The sequence below is a fragment of the Mustela putorius genome, unplaced genomic scaffold (assembly GCF_011764305.1).
Source record: "Mustela putorius furo isolate JIRA1106 unplaced genomic scaffold, ASM1176430v1.1 tig00000145_pilon_pilon_pilon, whole genome shotgun sequence".
Classification (NCBI taxonomy): domain Eukaryota; kingdom Metazoa; phylum Chordata; class Mammalia; order Carnivora; family Mustelidae; genus Mustela; species Mustela putorius.
The window spans coordinates 35,965,921-35,982,685 of record NW_025421294.1 but is presented as its reverse complement, the minus strand read 5'-3'; the positions used below and the strand labels follow the sequence as shown (position 1 = coordinate 35,982,685).

The 16,765-nt window shown below is 45.9% G+C and overlaps 1 long non-coding RNA gene across 1 annotated transcript; it reads right to left on the bottom strand.

Annotated features, from left to right (window-relative positions):
* Positions 1-618: 618 nt before the first annotated feature.
* Positions 619-16,306, bottom strand: LOC101686586. The gene is made up of 4 exons (XR_198351.2): positions 16,194-16,306; positions 7,401-7,510; positions 3,029-3,188; positions 619-1,127 (listed from the first exon to the last, which is right to left on the bottom strand). It is a non-coding gene; the product is annotated as an uncharacterized LOC101686586 (long non-coding RNA).
* Between the last annotated feature and the right edge of the window lie 459 nt (positions 16,307-16,765).

Sequence of the window (16,765 nt, the reverse complement as noted above, 5' to 3'; positions counted from 1 at the left end):
TGGGATAACAGCTGATACCTCCAGCATCCAGCCAGGACCAGGATATCACTGGGAGACTAGAAGCTCCATGCAAGTTCTTAATGACATCACACCAGCTTCGCACTACCCACCCCCATATTTCTTTATTTCTTTTATGTGAGAGAACTGTATTTCTTTTTAAAGCCTTTTTTTTTTTTTTTTTGCTTTTCTATTTGAAGAAGTTGAACATAATACTGATAGGCCTGAATATGTGTGGTTTCTGCCCCACATCCCTTCACTCTGCTTGTAGCCATGCCCCAATTTCCCTCTGGTGGGCCACCTCCAGCACCACATTCAGCCTGTGTCTCTCTAAAGGAGTTGACTGACCCGGGACTGAGTAATCAAAGTGGTATGACCCCTTGTGATGGGAATTGCTTGAGTTGGGCGTCAGCATGTACCCTAAAATTTCCAATCAGAACAGATTCCAGAATTTGCTGAGAAGACTGCCTCAGTGAGGCTCACATATTTCTGTCGGCTTTATATTTGGATGTCTGAGCCCTGGGAACTCACATTTGTTATTTATGACCACACTGGGACAGTTTGCAGAGAAGGAAGCCACATTGAAGAAAACAGAGCTAATAAATGGACAGAGAAGTTTATTCTAGTCACATAATTTTGGCCCTGGATCAAGCCGGGCCTGAAGCCTCCAGACTATTTAGCTATGTGAGCCAATAAATTCTTATTATTTACTTAAATACATCGAACAAGGATTTTCCTGTCATGTGCAATGAAAAAAGCTCAAATTAGATGATACATTCTTTGAAAAACAAAATAGCATTCCAGTAGGCTAAATATAGGAATTTCAAAGGAAAAGGTACTCTAGTTCACTTGGAGCACTTGGAAAAACACTGGGAAAAAGAAATCAATTGGCTCCCTTCGGGGGCCACTTTGATTCACAAGACAGGGTGCGCGTGTCCGAAACAAATCTGGGATGGTGGTTCGGGTGCCTCCCGTGACGCTTGGGGATCCAGGCAGGAGAGGATGTGTCTCTCTCCACATCACCCTTGCAGGCTACACAGACGTCAGCTTCTCAGGCAGAAGGAACTTCTAAGTTGGTGAGGAAACAGCTCTGCCCAGAGCCAGTGGGGAGACTGGTGGGAGGACATAGGCTGAGGAAGGAGACAGGAAGGAGAATTGTCAAAGTATACAAAGACTCACCCGTCTGTGCCCCCCGGTTACCGTCTTTCCCAGAGCTTGGCTCAAATAATACCCTGCTGGTTAATATGGTAATTTTTGGTGGTATGTGAATTTAAAAATATTTTTTCTTTAGCTATTTTGGGTTGTGTAATTTAAAAATCCTGTTTTGTTTTGTTTTGTTTTGTTTTTTTCTACTTAAAGTAAGACTATAGTCTTCCCTCCTAAAATATATTGATTAAAAGGAAATATTCGGTCAGTAGCATCGAAAGAGGTATAGCATGTTGGCAAGATTGGGACAGCTGCGAGCTAATGACTGAGGTTTGGGGAAACCATACTGCTTCTTTCAGCTTTGACGGCAGCCCTCGTCTTCTGTGGAGAATATCACACCCATTTTACAAAGCAGGACAATGAAGCCCTCAGAGGTGAAAGACACAGCTTATGTTAGACCTCAGATACCTGGATCTTTCCATTAGCCCCTCCCCCGGTCCTAGGGCACAGGCCAGCTCCATGAGAAAGCCCGGGAACCAGTTACGGGGATGGCACGAGACCCCAGAACAGCAGGCCCTCACAGAGCGGGCCCGCTGCAGAAAAGAACGAAAAGCCTGACCTTCTTAGGGAACTGCACAATCCTTTGTTTGAACAGTTTCCAGGGAAGCCTAATTAATCCCATTGTTGATGCTAATGCGCTGCTTTTTTAAGACTCAGAGTTGATGCTGCAAGCAAATTTCTTTTTGATTTAAGGCTTTGGAAAGAAGACAGAAGTTTTATCAAACGTGCCTGGATTATGCTGCAGGCTCCGTGTGCTGAGAGATGAAGGCCCGCTTAGCTGTGGCAGGGTGGTCAGCCCCCCTAAAAACACCGCTCCTTATGGTGGCCACTTTCCAAAGACCTTTCTCTGTTTGGGTTTTCTTTGGTGAATTTTCACTCTGCTGACTTGTTTTACAAACATATGGATGGAGAGTCAGGCAACCAAATAAATTTTGTACCCATGACAGCAAAATGCTTGTAATAATAACAGTAATTACAATGATAGCAATAGCTACCATTTATTTAATTCTTACACATGCGGACATTTAAATATTTGGAAACAGATGAGATATAAGAAACATTTTCTGAATGCTAATTGTGTGCTGGGCATACAGAAATGAATTAGACCTAGTATGTAGGGAAGAGTGAGGTACAGACGCACTCCCCAGCAGGCAGGGGATCTTCAGCCCACTGCTGGGGGGGGGGGAGACTGTTGATATACCCTGGTTCCCAGGGAATGGGTCTGCACAACCAGGCTCACTCACTAGAGTAAGACACAGAGGGTGTGCGTCCTAGGACTGGGGACTAACAGAAAGATCAGGGTCTCTGAAGTCAAGTGTAAACTCTGCCTTTTACCTCTCTGGGCTTCACTGTCTGCCTTTATAAAATGGAAGAGAGCAGGGTTATCATAAATGTTAAATGATATAACGTAGTTTTCCCAAACTTCAGTCACTGGCACATAACTATCCCAGGAAGTAAGGAAAGTGGATTCATGGCACTCTGACAAAGTCAAGGAAGGCTTCCCTAAAGCGGGGCCATTGGGATTGGGTTTTGAGGCATGACTAGGAGTACGCTACCTGAGAAGTAAGGATAAGGGGCATTCTAAGTCTGGGAAAAGTTTATGCAAAATATCACAGAGTAGAAGTGTAAAGTCTCATAGCTGGTAAGGGGCAGAACAGGGATTTAAATTTGGGTTTCTTTGACCCCGAAGCCTGAGCTGATGAGCAGCAGGCTCTTCTAATGAGGATGTAGTATTGACAGTACTTGAGGAAGAACCCCTAGGAAGGACTGAGGTTCCACTCTGGGCAACAAGATGGATGGTGTGGCAGAATCTGCGTGTGCTTACCTTAGTATCTGTTCTCTCCCTCCTCTTCAGGGATGAAACCTCCAGTCTTTGGTTGGATATCTGGAGTAGAGGCTATATTCCTGGCATCTCAGGAGGTAGATGTGGAGTGGAGCTAACTTCCAGACAGTAGGATGGAAGCAAAGGAGTTGTATGGAAGCTTCTGGAAAATATTTTCAAAACATAGATGACCCATTTGCCCCCCTTTCCCTCCTTCCACATCCCGCTATTTGGAATATGGACCTGATGGCTTGAATTTCATTTCAGACCATGAGGCTGAGCACAGTTCCTGGGGGTTAGTGCAGAAGAAACCTGGAAATAGTCTGCGTCCAAGACCAAGGTGCAGCCACCCTGCTGACCCTGGATGGCTTATTCTGGACTTGCTGGATGTGAAAGAGAAACACAAGGTCTGTGTCAACTCCCTTGGCTGAGATGTCATGATGCACAACTTCATCCATCGAGCAGCTCGGGCTATAAACCGTGGAGTACCCCCAGACTCTTTTCTTTCACTGCGCATGCGTTCCTGGAGGTTCGGCTTTCAAGTAACCATTATTCAAGCATCCGTGTCCACCTCCACTGCCATCATCCTGGTCTGAGCCACCATCGCTCTAGGCTAGGAGCCTCCTAACGGAGCTTGCTGCTACCGCCTCTGACCCCTACAGTCTATTCTCAGCAGAGCAGCCAAGGGGACTCTAAAGGTCGTGCCATCGCGCCCCTCTTCTGCTCAGAGCTCTGCATTACTGCCAGCCTTCCAGGGTAAAAACCAAGTCTTACACGGGCCTTACTCCATCTTCGCCTGCTCTCCCTGCCTCTCTGATCTATACTTTTTCAAACTCACTCCAGCCACGCTGGTCTCCCTGCTGTTGGTCAAACATAGCAGACACACTGCCTGCCTCCCACCTTCGCTTTGGCTGTCACCTGTCCCAGGCACGCCCTTCCTCCTGGCCGCCTGGGCTCACTCCCTCATCTCCCGCAGGGTCTTCACACAGGTGCCCCTGCCACTCGGTTCAAAGTGACAACCTCTCCCTCTCTAACTCGTAACCCAGCTTAGTCTGTTCACAGTTTCTCTGATGATTTTAAACATAATAATCAAATTCATAGTCCCTCTTCCCCCACCCCCAACCTCCCACAGAATGTGAGCTCCAGGAAGGCAGGAATCTTGTTTTGTTGCTGACATATCTCAATCACCTACGCTAGTGCACAACACATGGCAGGTGCTGGACAAAGTATTTGTTAATGGTTCTTGCTGAAGGCATTATTTTTCACAGTTTTAAAAAATTACGGTCTGTTTCAAGAATGCATGAATAACTAGAGAGAGAACAGTGTGTCCCACTCCAACATATCCAACTCTGACAACCGTCAGTCATGAACAACCTTTTGTCATCTACACTCCCTTCCAATTGTACCTCGGATAATCATATTTTCTTAAAGATTTTGTTTATTTATTTATCAGAGAGAGAGTTCGCAAGCAGGGAAGTGGCAGGCAGAGAGAGAGGGAGAAGCAGGCTCCCTGCTGAGCAAGAAGCCGGATGCAGGACTTGATCTCAGGACTCTGGGATCAGGACCTGAGCCAAAGGTGGACACAACCGACTGAGCCATCTAGGTGCCCCACCCTGGAGGTTTTGAAGTGAATCCCAAACGTCCTATCATTTCATCAGCAAATATTTCAGTGTGTATCTCGAAAAGCAAAAACTCCTATTTTATTTTAACAGCTTTATTGAGATATTACTGACATAAAACTTGAGTGTGTATAAGCTACACAATTTGATATTTTGATATACAGTGAATGATTGCCACAACCCAGGTACTTAGCATAGCTACTTCTTCTACATGTCCACCGTGTGTGTGTGTGTGTGTGTGTGTGTGTGTGTGTGAGATAAGAAGATTTAAAATCTATCCTCTTAGCAATTTCAAATATACATTAGATCTCTAGAACTTACTAACTCTGCATAACTGAAACTTTATACACTTTGACCAATATTTTCCCATTTCCCCCTCCCCCCTCCCCCGGCAACCACCACCCTACTCTGTTTCTAGGACAAAACTCCCCTTTTATAATAAAATCGCAATACCATTGTCATAGCCGGGAGCAGCCAACAGTAATTTCTTCATAACATTAATTATCTAGTCAGTGTTTGTACTTCCTAGTTGTTTTATATGTTTTTTAAGTTTATTTGTTTGAATTAGGATCCAAATAAAATCCACTCTGTGATCAGTTAGTGTGTCTCCTAAGATTCTTTTTAAACTGTAGATTCTTTCTACGTTATTGTGCAATTTATTGTTGCTAAAGGAACGGGGTCATTTGGTATCTTAAGTTTCCCATTATCTTTGCTAATTGCATTCCCTTGGTGGCATTTAGTAAGTTCCTCTGTCCTCTGTATTTCCTGTCGGTTGGTGGTTGGCTCCCGAAGCTTCACAGGCCTGGACTGCTGCTCTGGGAGCCCCACTGTGTATCCGGAACCGTGTTCAGGAAGCAGCTCAGATCCGACTGTCTCTTTTCCTGAGTTTAATGTCTTCTCATTACTAATGTCGAAATTCATTCTTTCCTTGGGGGCTGCAAAATCATGATCATCCAATTCTACCTTCCTTCCTCACCAGGTTAGAACGAGGAGTTTCACCACATCAGCAGAGATGTGGTATGTGTAGAACTTCTTGGGGCCCAAACCAGATCCACTCATTCTAGGTGGTATAGCCACTACCCACACTGTTGGAGGAGGGAGCTGGGCGTGGGGGAGGGAGAGGTGACAACTTCAGGGTTGTTCACACGCTGAGGTGGCTTTGTTCATTCTCAGGGTGTCCTCAATGAGGCCAGAGCTGGGGGCAGTGTAGCACCGTCCTCATTGTCTTGTTGGTGGAAGTCAAAGAATGGGTACTGCTTGACACACTTGCCTTCTATTTACTAGTGGTTGTGTAGATGGATGGACGGATGGACATGACTGCGGACAACTATCATCACACACAAGGTAGTTATAATTGAGAGATTGCTTAAGGAGAGAGTATTTTAAAAAAGTAATTATTACCACATTCAGACTCTAATCTTTACAACTTAACGGAAGAATAGCAGAATCTTTTGGGTTTAGTATTTTTCCACTCAGAAACTCAATTTTCTATATTTTATTCTTTTCCCCTTGGAGATAGAGCTTCCATAATATTTCCCTTTAAAGGGGTTATTTATTTTATTTTTTTAAAAGATTTTATTTATTTATTTGACAGACAGAGATCACAAATAGGCAGAGGGGCAGGCAGAGAGAGGAAGGGAAGCAGGCTCCCCGCTGAGCAGAGAGCCCGATTCAGGGCTCGATGATCCCAGGACCCTGGGATCATGACCTGAGCTGAAGGCAGAGGCTTTAACTCACTGAGCCACCCAGGCGCCCCAAAAGGGGCTATTTAAATTCCCAAGGCCATGAGTGCATCCTTGATGGGCAAAACAGCTTCTGACTTGGCCGCTGCCCACTCTGTCTTCGGAGCTCTTGATCCGGGAAATGCATAATGTTCCCTGGCTCCCCGTTCAATGGTAACAGCTTGATAGCTTTGGGGAATAATTGGCAGATTCAAAGCTAACTGATCCAGGGGGAGGCAGAGAGAAAGAGAGAGATTTAAGGTTCTACTGATGAGTGAGAGGCAAAATTATCTAGTCATATCTCTGCCTAGAGACAGCCCTGCTCACCTGTCCAGAGGGTGTGGCTTTCCTCGTCCTGGGGAAGCCGGCTGACTACCGCATGCCATGGGGTGGCCACCGTGGGAACGGTCTCAGTCCCTGCTGTGACCAGGCACCGGGCCAGGTGCTCCATAAGCATTGGGAAGCCCCACAATCTGGTGGGTAAAAATCTGACCTTCACATATGATGAACTGTATTCAAATTCTCATTGTTGGTTGGGTTGGGCATTTAATCTCCCTGAGCCCTGATGTTCTCATCTGCAGAATAGGGGAAGTAATCCCTACATCATGATGCCTTTGAAATAGTCAAATGAGAAAATGCAAGTGAAACACCTAATGTGAATTCAATCAATAGTAGTTGTTTCTCTCATTGTCTCTTGTCCTGAGCTGTGCTTTTTAAACTGCGATGCTCAGCCACCCACCAGGGGATTCTGATGGTGTTTTAGAGGATGGATCTATACATTTGCTGGATAAAGCTCTTCTTAAAACATTTTTTTAAATTATGTCCAGGGAAATTTTCAATGATTAAGAAAACACGATACATGATGGACTAGAATGTACATGTCATGTATATTTTTTAAGGACGGTGTGGGTTTCAAGATTATTTCATCGTCTATGCAGTAGCAGCATTAAGCCACTCCCTGCAACCTTCTAGAATTGCCCATGCATTCCTGCTTGCCTACTGCCCCCCCCAAAAAAGCTTGAATGATGGTCTTACCACAGTTGTCCCCATTCTTCAGGTGAAGGAGGAGTCTCAGACCTTCAATGACATGGCAGCCGGGAGTCCAAACTTCACTGCCCTTCCCCATGCCTGCCATTATATCAGAGCTAAGAAGAGAATAATTATATAATATGAAGTGTGTCTTTCAGGGTATCCCAGAGAAACAGAACCAATAGGATAGACATAGATAGAAAGAGATTTTCTGTGAGGAGCCAGCTCACACAGTTATGGAGGCTGAGAAGTTCTATGACCTGTAAGCTGGAGGCCCTGGGAAGCCAGTGGTGGAGTCCCAGTCTGCCTCTGAAGGTCTGAGGGCAGGGGGAGATGGATGACGAAGCTCAGGCCGAGAGCAAATTTGCCCTCCCTCTGTCTTTTTCTTCTAGTCAGACCCGCAGTGAACTGGATGATAACCATGCACACTGGTGAGGGCCATCTCCTTCGTTACCAACTCAGACGCTAACATCTTCCTGAAACAACTTCACAGATACACGGAGAAACGATGTTTTGTTGACTGTCTGGGCATCTCTTAGCCTAGTCAAGTTGACACGTAAAATTAACCCTCATAGGAAGCAATCCCAACCAAGGCCCCACCCGCCTCTGGACAGGGCTACTTGGCTTCGGTCCCAGCGGCTGCTGCCTCAGCAACACCTAGCACTGTCTCCACATCTGAAAAGCCCGGGCTGCAGTTGCACATCTAAGCTGGCCACGTTCCTCCCTCACGTCCTCTGTGGTGCCTGCTGTAGCGGGGAGTGCCTCAGTGCTAGAGCAGCCCAGACCCACGGAGGCTGCAGAGACCAGGTGACACCCTCAGAAAGCAGAGTGTTCAAGCCCAGTGAGAGATGGAGCAGAGTTAGGAATTTATCTAATAGCCCATAAACTATCTTGCCACAAGTGTGGCACAGGAGGGACACAGAAATTAAGAGGGGCTAGAAACCAGAGACCTGAGGAAGAGGGCTTAGATAGAAAAGGGAGAAAAAACTATTCCAGGCAGAGGGCAAAATGCATGTGCAAAAGCCCTGTGGTGGAAGGGAGCCTGATGTGTACAGGGAACTGATAAAAAGGCAGAGCGGCTGGAACACAGCAGCAAGGGGCCATGTGGTGAGAGTTGAGGCTGGGGCCTGGCCTTGTAAAGTCTTGAGCCCTGGTAAGGACTGTGTTCTTCATTGGAAAATGTGAAAACATTGATGGAAGTGGAGAGCAGGTAAGAAACTTTGCTTCTTTGAGTGATTTTTGGATTACAGTGAAGTCCAAAGGGATGGTAGGAGTAAATGGTTTATGAAGATGTTCAGAAGGGCAATTGACAGCAGCTGGTGATCAGCTAGATATGCAAAGAAAGGGAGACAGTGTTGCCAAGAGGGATTTGTAGGATTCTGTTGTATGTAGCTCAATAGAGGAAATTGCCTTGTGCAGAGAAGAGAATGTCCGAAAAGAATCCATGGTTGGGGGGCGGGGACCCATGAGTAACAGGGAAAAGACAGCTGAGTTGGAATGCCTTGAGAGTGTCGAGAGGAGAGGCAGTGTGGACAAGCTTGGATTCAGACCCGGATTCTGGAAAAGGGGTCTGTGCTAGAGGCAGGAGCCTGTGAGTCACGGCTGTGAAGGCGGTGGTTGGAGCTGGAGGTGGATGAGATCGCTGCCTGACATTTCAGGGAGCAGTCAGTGAATGGAGAAGTGCTATTAAGCTTTGTAAAATACTTAAAAATAGCTTCCGTTCAACCACCTCTCCTGCCCCCCATCCCATCAAGAACTGAAGAGATTTTAGAGACCCAGGTCTGAAACCAATAACCTGTTGGGTTTTCCAACTGACTTTGGAGGCGGGATTTTCTAGCCATACAAATAAACCCAATAAATGATAAAGTGTGCCAAGTAAATACAGAGCAGGTCTGGTTAATGCAGGATCGCAAAGGGCAGGTTCTCTACCGCTCAGGCTTCTCCTCACTCACAGGTATCTCCGGGACTCTCGGGGTGTCAAGGAAATCAGCATGCGACCTGCGGGCCTGAATGATTTCCTGTTTGCCTCCACCTCTGAGGGGTTCCGAGTCTTTGTTGGTCTGACGGGAGTGTGCCGACTGTCCTCAGTCTGTCCAAGATGCCCCAAAAGGACCCGGGATCTTGGCAGAACTCTGGGTCATCTCAGCAAACCTCAGGCATCCGTAGCCCTGACCTTCAGATACTTTGAAGACTTCCAGCCCAAAGAAGTCCAAACAGGCCAGCTTTTACCCAGGATGCAGTTGAAAAACCCAGCTTTTTTCAGTTGAGAATCTTTTTGACAGCGAAGGCCTGCTGGGTTTGCTGAGTGGCAACCTCATTAAAAAAAAAAAAATGCAATTGAACTGTCAGCGGAACTAAGGGCATGTGTTGGATACTACTCAGTGGCGTTGATTCTGCTGCGACAAAGAAGTGGAGGGTGCCAGGAGAAGCCCGTGGGTCTGGGAAGAAGAGGGAAGGGTGGCATTTGGGGAGTTTGCTAGTGCTAAATTGCTCCATCTGCTGCATTAATAACCAATCAGTCCAGGGGGCTGGGAAAATGGGTAATTGGAGCATACGGTACCTATTAGGACCTATCTGCACATATGTAACTGCTCATTTCATCTGTACAAACGACTGCTTACTTATGCAAATGGAAGGTCTGAATGCCCATGGTGGGGAATTCTGCTAGGAAAGCATTTCCCATGGAAAGGCTGGAGTCAAACCCCAAAAACGCTGAAAAGTCGAGGACCGGCGATGCCTTGCATGCAATAAAGAAAAAGGACACAAGCAAGGCGGAAAGAGTAAAGTCCTGTTGGAAGGATTAGGTGTCTGAGGTTATGCTTTTCTCAAAGGGGTTGGGGAGCCCCGCCCTCAAAGCAAAGATTGCAGCACTCAAAGCAAAGTCCACCGTGGGCCTGGGGCTCCAAAATTTGGCAGTGGTTGGGCAAGATCGCCCAGTGCAGTTTGTGGGAGAGACACAGGTATTAGGAATGGTACCGTAACTAGTAACGGGACACTCGACATAGTCTTGGGCTCCTTATTGCTGAGGCTGCCATGCAGAAGACTGACCTAGAGAACCAAATGTGTCTTCGTGACCTGGGGGAAACTCATGGGGAATTACTTGTAATACTTTCTGTCCTCATACACCTGCTTTCCTGCCTGCTGGATTGCAGCCTATGGAGACCACAGTCAGCTCTGCCACTGGTTTCTACAAGTGGTCCACATTTAGTGGCTTTGGACGCTGTACCAGAATGGGGAGATGTGGGGACTGTTGAGCAAGAGGTGTGACCGCATGTGGCTCCGCTCTTTCAACCATCTCCTCACTCCCTTCCTTCCACTTTCCTTCTTATTCTATCACTTTGATACCCTCCAGGACACAAACAATACCCTCTCCTCTGTTCTGCCCAAGCTCAAAGGCTTTGCATTCTCTGCTGTGACCTCAAATACTTATCAATCCATTTTTCCCGCTAAGACAATGACTTCTTTCTAAGAGGAGTTTTGGTAAATGCAATTCTCTCTAATTTGTTACATAAAAATGGATCTTGATTCAAAATCCAATATAAATTTCTCTGTATAACTCTGACCATTCCTCTATTTCTGTTGCTAGAAAGAAAAGCAGGTTTGGCTAAGCACTATCAGATCTTGGACAGGAGGTGACTTAGGATACTTTGGGCTCCCATTCAAATTAAATGATAAAGCAATTTATATCTCACCTCATAAGAACTCTGGAAGTGAGGTAGCTTTCTTGGGGTTGGCTGATTCCGTAGCTCAGTTATCTAATTAAAGACCCATATTTTTCTGCCCTTCACTCTGTCACTTTCGGTAAGTGAAATTTGTTCTTACATTGGTTCTCCAAATGCCCATAAAATGGTAAAACACTTCCAGGCATGACTAGTCACAGCCCTGTTCAGAGAAGAAAGGAGGCCATGGCTTCTTTGTGTCTCTTCGGAAGAGCTCCTTCCTGTCCCAGCAGACCAGTAATCTGCCATATGCTCATGACCAGCATTCACTGGTGGTAACCTGACTCAACCTGACCTGCCTCCAGAACCCAGTCTCCACAGCTTAAAGTGCAGTGGATGCCTCCGGAAAGCCCATTACCTAGCATGGGAGAGGGGAGTCCCTAAAGCAAATCTGGGCTCTGTTGAGAAGGAAAGAAAGGAGGAAATAAACATTGAGTAGACAACCAATTTTTTGTCTGCTCTAGGAAAGGTAATTTCGTGCAAACCAGAAGGAAGTTGCCATAGGGCTGTGGGAAATGCTGTTTCTATGATTCTGGAAACTATTATAGGCTCTTGCATAGGCACAGATGAAGGTACAGAATTGAACTTCTTTCTCTCTGGACTGTGAATGCTGGACTTTGAGCAAATCTTTGACCTTAACCTACCTGCCAGACAAGCCTAGTACCTCCTTGATTTTGTTCTTTTCGATTACCTGCCCTATAGCTTCATCAAGGACTACTCACCCCTACCCCAACCTTGAGCATGATGGATCCCATAGAGCTCATGGATTCTGATACATTAACTGCATTTACCAAAATGGGCATGGCCAGGATGGGTTACAGAATCAAAGTCAGGAATGGTATGCCAAAACACAACCCTACCCCAATGACATCCAAGACCTGATCCCTAAAACTTTACATTGTATGACAAAAGAAGTGATAGGACTAAGGATCTTGGGCTGGGGACATGATCCTGGATTATCCATGTGGGCTTTAAAATACAATGGAATATTTCCTTATAAAAGAGCGGCAGAGGGAGATTTGAGGCCAAAGAGGAGAAGACGATGTGACCATGAAGTAGGATTTGAAGATGCTTGCCCAGAAGACTGGGACGAGCGGCTGGAAGCCAAGGAAGGCATCGGCCTTCTGTAGCTGGAAGAAGCAAAAACCAGATTCTCCCTTAGAGTCCCCAGAGGGAGTGCAAACCCGTTGACATTTTGATTTTATCTCAATGAAACTCATGTTGGACTTTGGGACTGCAGAAGCGTGGGAGACTAAGTTTGTCGTCATTTGTGACAGCAGCCCAAGAAAACGAGTACACCAGATCTAATCAGAATGAGAGCTGGTGTGGGAGGTGTGGGTGGTCAGGGAAGGTTGCCTCCATTTCTGCCCCCCAAGGTTCAGTCTTCAGGAGTCCAGCAACAGATGAATGAGACTGACCAAGACTGACTCCTGATTGCTTGACAGAGACCCTGCGGGGATGCCCACCTGCACAGATCACGTACTGTATGAGACACAGGAGATGTCTGGGCTCCGGTCCCACTATCTGAAGAGCAAGGGATGGCCACAAGGTCATTGGAGAAAGTGACCAAAGGAACAAAGCCTCTTCTATACCCAAGGGAGACAAGTCCTATGTCACCACAAGTCAGAGGAAGGCATGGAGGGGGCTTCTTCTTAGCAGTTTAGCCTGTAAGAGGGAGCCAGAAATTCCATTTGGGGGAGTGAGAGCTGAGATCTCAGTGCCTTTCCTCCATTCAGGGAGTTTCAGAGGGTGCTTGTTACTTAGGTATTTAGATAACGGAGGCCTTGCCATTGTCAAGGTAAGGTTGTTTTCTCCTCTAGCAATGTATTAACATTAAGAGGGTTGGGAGATCCCTTGAAGAATGTCACACAGGTCCCACCCAGAAGTGGGGGGGAGGGGTACAGGATTTCCCTTTGTGCTTTGTCCTCAGCTAGCCTTCTGCTCCCTCATCACGACCATAGTAACGTCCACAGTCTGCTGTAAAAAAATACCATAAACTGGGTGGCTTCAATAACAGAAATTTCTAGTCTCAGGGTTCTGGAGGCTAGAAGTCCAAGATCAAGGTATTGTTAGGGTCAGTTCCCTCTATGGGCTGTGAGGGAGAATCTGGTCAGTTCTCTTGTCTCCTAGCTTCTGGTAGTTTGGGGCATCCTTGCCTTGTAGGTGGCATTCTCCTGCAGCCTCACACCATCTCCCACTTGTGTGTCTAAATTTCTCCTTATAAGGACATCTATCATAGGGGATTTTTGCCTATCCTAAAGAGCTCAGCTTACCTTGACCATCTGCAAAGACCTTATTCCTGATGAGGTGACATTCACAGATAGAGCCAGTTAGGACTTCAACATTCTTTTAGGGGACAACAATTCTTTTAGGGGACAGGAGTCATTGGTCACACGGTTTATGAAATCTTTTCCTAGCTGTTAACAAATTCTCATAACAGTTGTGTGGGGCTTCTAAATCAGGTCTGCCCATTATACAGATGAAGACAGAGGCACAAATCCAGCACAAATCCATGGTCAACCAGTCAGTGTCCAGACAAGGACTGAGACCCAGAACTCAGTCTGTTTCTTTGCCAGGGATCTTTCTGGAGTCTATGCTGATGAGGAGTGGAAGGCGAGCTGACTCCCCGTGGCCTCCCCACCCCCTCCACTCCCAGGTGGAATCTGTAGGACACCCCTCAGGTACGCCTCGCTGCCCTAAAACTAAGAGAAGACAAAAACAAATGGGTAACTGATAGAGATCACTGTCCTGCAAGACATGAGCCTCCATCTGTTTACCAATGTCTTTGTGATTCACCAGGAAAAAGCATTCTGATCAATAGCCTAGCTTCCAGAGACCCATAACTCAATTTCCTGGAGCCCTAACATCACCCTCCCTTCCAGGAGTGTTGTTGGAAACAGAGGCAGAAGAGAAAGTAAACAATATAAAATGTCATTATAACCTGCAGCCCATTGACAAATACTTGAGGCAGGGCAGAGTGTATCATTCCCCCAGGAAGCTCCCAATTATCTTAATGTCACTGCCTTACTAGAGGGGAAAATGACCTTAGCTTGACAATAGCAAGGACTCCAGTATCCCCCAAATCTTCTTCAGCATATGAAAAGTCCTTTTTGATACCTCCCTTTTTCCTTACCTACCCTGACTCCCAAGTATAGAATCAGCCATTCGCCCACAACCGCTGAGCAGCAGCTCTTTCTGCCCACGGCTTCTGTCCCGGTGCTTTAATAAAATCATGTTTTTCGCACCAAAGACATCTCAAGAATTCTTTCTTGGGTGTCAACTCTGGACCTTACCGATGTTCCAAAAACGACATCCTATGCTGCTTCTCTTCTAGGAGCGAGGGAAGGAAGAGGCCAGAGGGAAGGAAGCCACCTGAATGGCAACGGGGTGACCCAGAGGCAGGCCCCAGAGCTGGAGAAGTTTATCTGAAACCATGTTTTTTTCCAGGTGGGTTAACCAGCTGCGTTACATTTCTCCCAGGCCAGAGCCAGTTAGAAATGGAGGAAGCTGCTGGGATACCTTCGGTGTTTGGTCTTGATAACATTTTCTTCCATGGTGGGACTCAAGGGTTTCTGCTCCTGTGCCCAATAAATTATTTGGCTAATTAATTTTCCCACCCTCCGCCCCCATCTCCTATGGCCATCGGGAAACTCATGGCTACATGACTATGTGGGGGGAAGCTCACGACTTACATATCCACGCCCCAGCTTCCTTGCTGTTCTCGACTTTCTCATGAGATGCATATTTTCTTTGGCCCCAGTTTTTTATTTATGACCTCTAGTTTATTGAAAGCATTCGTGTAAGCTGCCTCTATTCCTTTGTGGATTGAAACAGGATACAAAGAAATAAAATATTATCTTATTCCAGAAAGAAAAAGATGTTTTGGGAAATGAAAGCCTTTTTTTTTCATGATAGAAACAAGATAAGGGAAAGATTATCCAATTTCGGCGGCTTTGTGCTCTGGAGAATACAGGCCTATGATGCTCGCTATTAAATGCATGGGCTACAGCATAAATTTCCACAATTGGAATAATTGTGCCAATGTTGTTATTTTCATCTCCATTAGCACTTTAACATGTTGTTATTGAGGGCGGGGGCGGGGAAGAGTAGGATTTGAATTCTTTCTTTCTTTTTATTCAAAGTCAGATTTATCGAGATTTAATTTACAAAGAGTACCATTTGGGGCGCCTGGGTGGCTCAGTGGGTTAAGCCTCTGCCTTCAGCCCAGGTCATGATCTCAGGGCCCTGGGATCGAGCCCCTCATCGGGCTCTCTGCTAGTTGGGGAGCCTGCTTTGCCCCCTTCTCTCTCTGTCTGCCTCTCTGCCTACTTGTGATCTCTATCAAATAAATAAAAAAAAAAAACTTAAAAAACAAAAAACAAAGAGTAACATTTATCCTTCTTGGGGATGCCAATGCGGTGCATCTCGACAAAGGTTTAGAATCCTATAACCACCGCCACAGCCCCAGGGATAAAATATTTCCATCACTCTAGAAAGTTCCTTAGTGTCCCTTTGTAGTCAAAGGGACTCTCTCCTCTCCCCTGCTCCTGCTCCTGTCCACTCAGCCTATTTCTGTCCCCGTAGTGTTGTTTTTTACTCTGAGTAACGTATAAGTGAAATCATACCTTGTGTAGCCTTTTGTGTTTGGCTTCCTCCAATTAGCATAATGTGATTTGAGACTTATTCATGCTATTGCGTATATCAGTAGCTGATTCCCTTTGATAGCTTAATAGAATCTCACTGGAGAGATATTTCTTCATCAGCTGAAGGATATTTGTTGTTGCTAGTTTTTGATGTGTATGAATAGAACTGCTCTGCACATCTGTATACAGGTTTTCTGCGGACATAGCATTTTTCTTGGGTAAACGTCTAGAGTAAAATTGCTAGGTCATACAATTGATGTGCGACTATAAAAGATGGCCAGTCATTTTCCCGGAGTGGCTGGAAGGACCATTTTCATGCCTGCCAGAGATGTATTCCAGCTGCAATCGCTCTGCATTCTTACAAGGTGTTTGTCTTTGTTTGGGCTGCTAGAAGCAAGGACCCCTGACTGGGAGGCTCATAAACAACAGAAACTTACTGCTAGAAGCTCGAGATCGGGGATCAGCCTAGTCGAGCGAGAGCCCTCTCTTCTGGGTGGATTCCTCCTCACAAGGTAGAGGGTTCCTGAAGAAGGTGGAGGGATCTCACAAGGTGGAGGGTTCCCAAAGAAGCTCTCTGTAGGAGAGCTCTCAAGAATCCTATTCCTGAGGACCTCACCTTTATGACCTAATCACACCCCAAAGACCCCACCCACTAATACCATCACCTTTGAGGGTTAGGGTTTCAACATATGAATTGGGGGGGGGCACACAAACATTTAGACCATAGCAATATTGATGGGGTTTTCTTGTCTGTTTGTTTGCTTTTACCATCCATTCTAATAAGTGTGCAGAGGTATATCCTTGTGGTTTTAATTTGAGTTTAGGTCATGGCTAATGATGGTGAGCATTGCTTCATGTGCTTATTTGCCATCTGGATCTTTACTTTAAATAAGTGTCTGTTAAATTCTTTTACCCATTTTTGAATAGTGATTATCTCTCCATCACTGAGTGGTAGGAGTTCTTGATTCGTTCTGGACACAGACAATTATCAGAGAAGCGTTTTACAAAT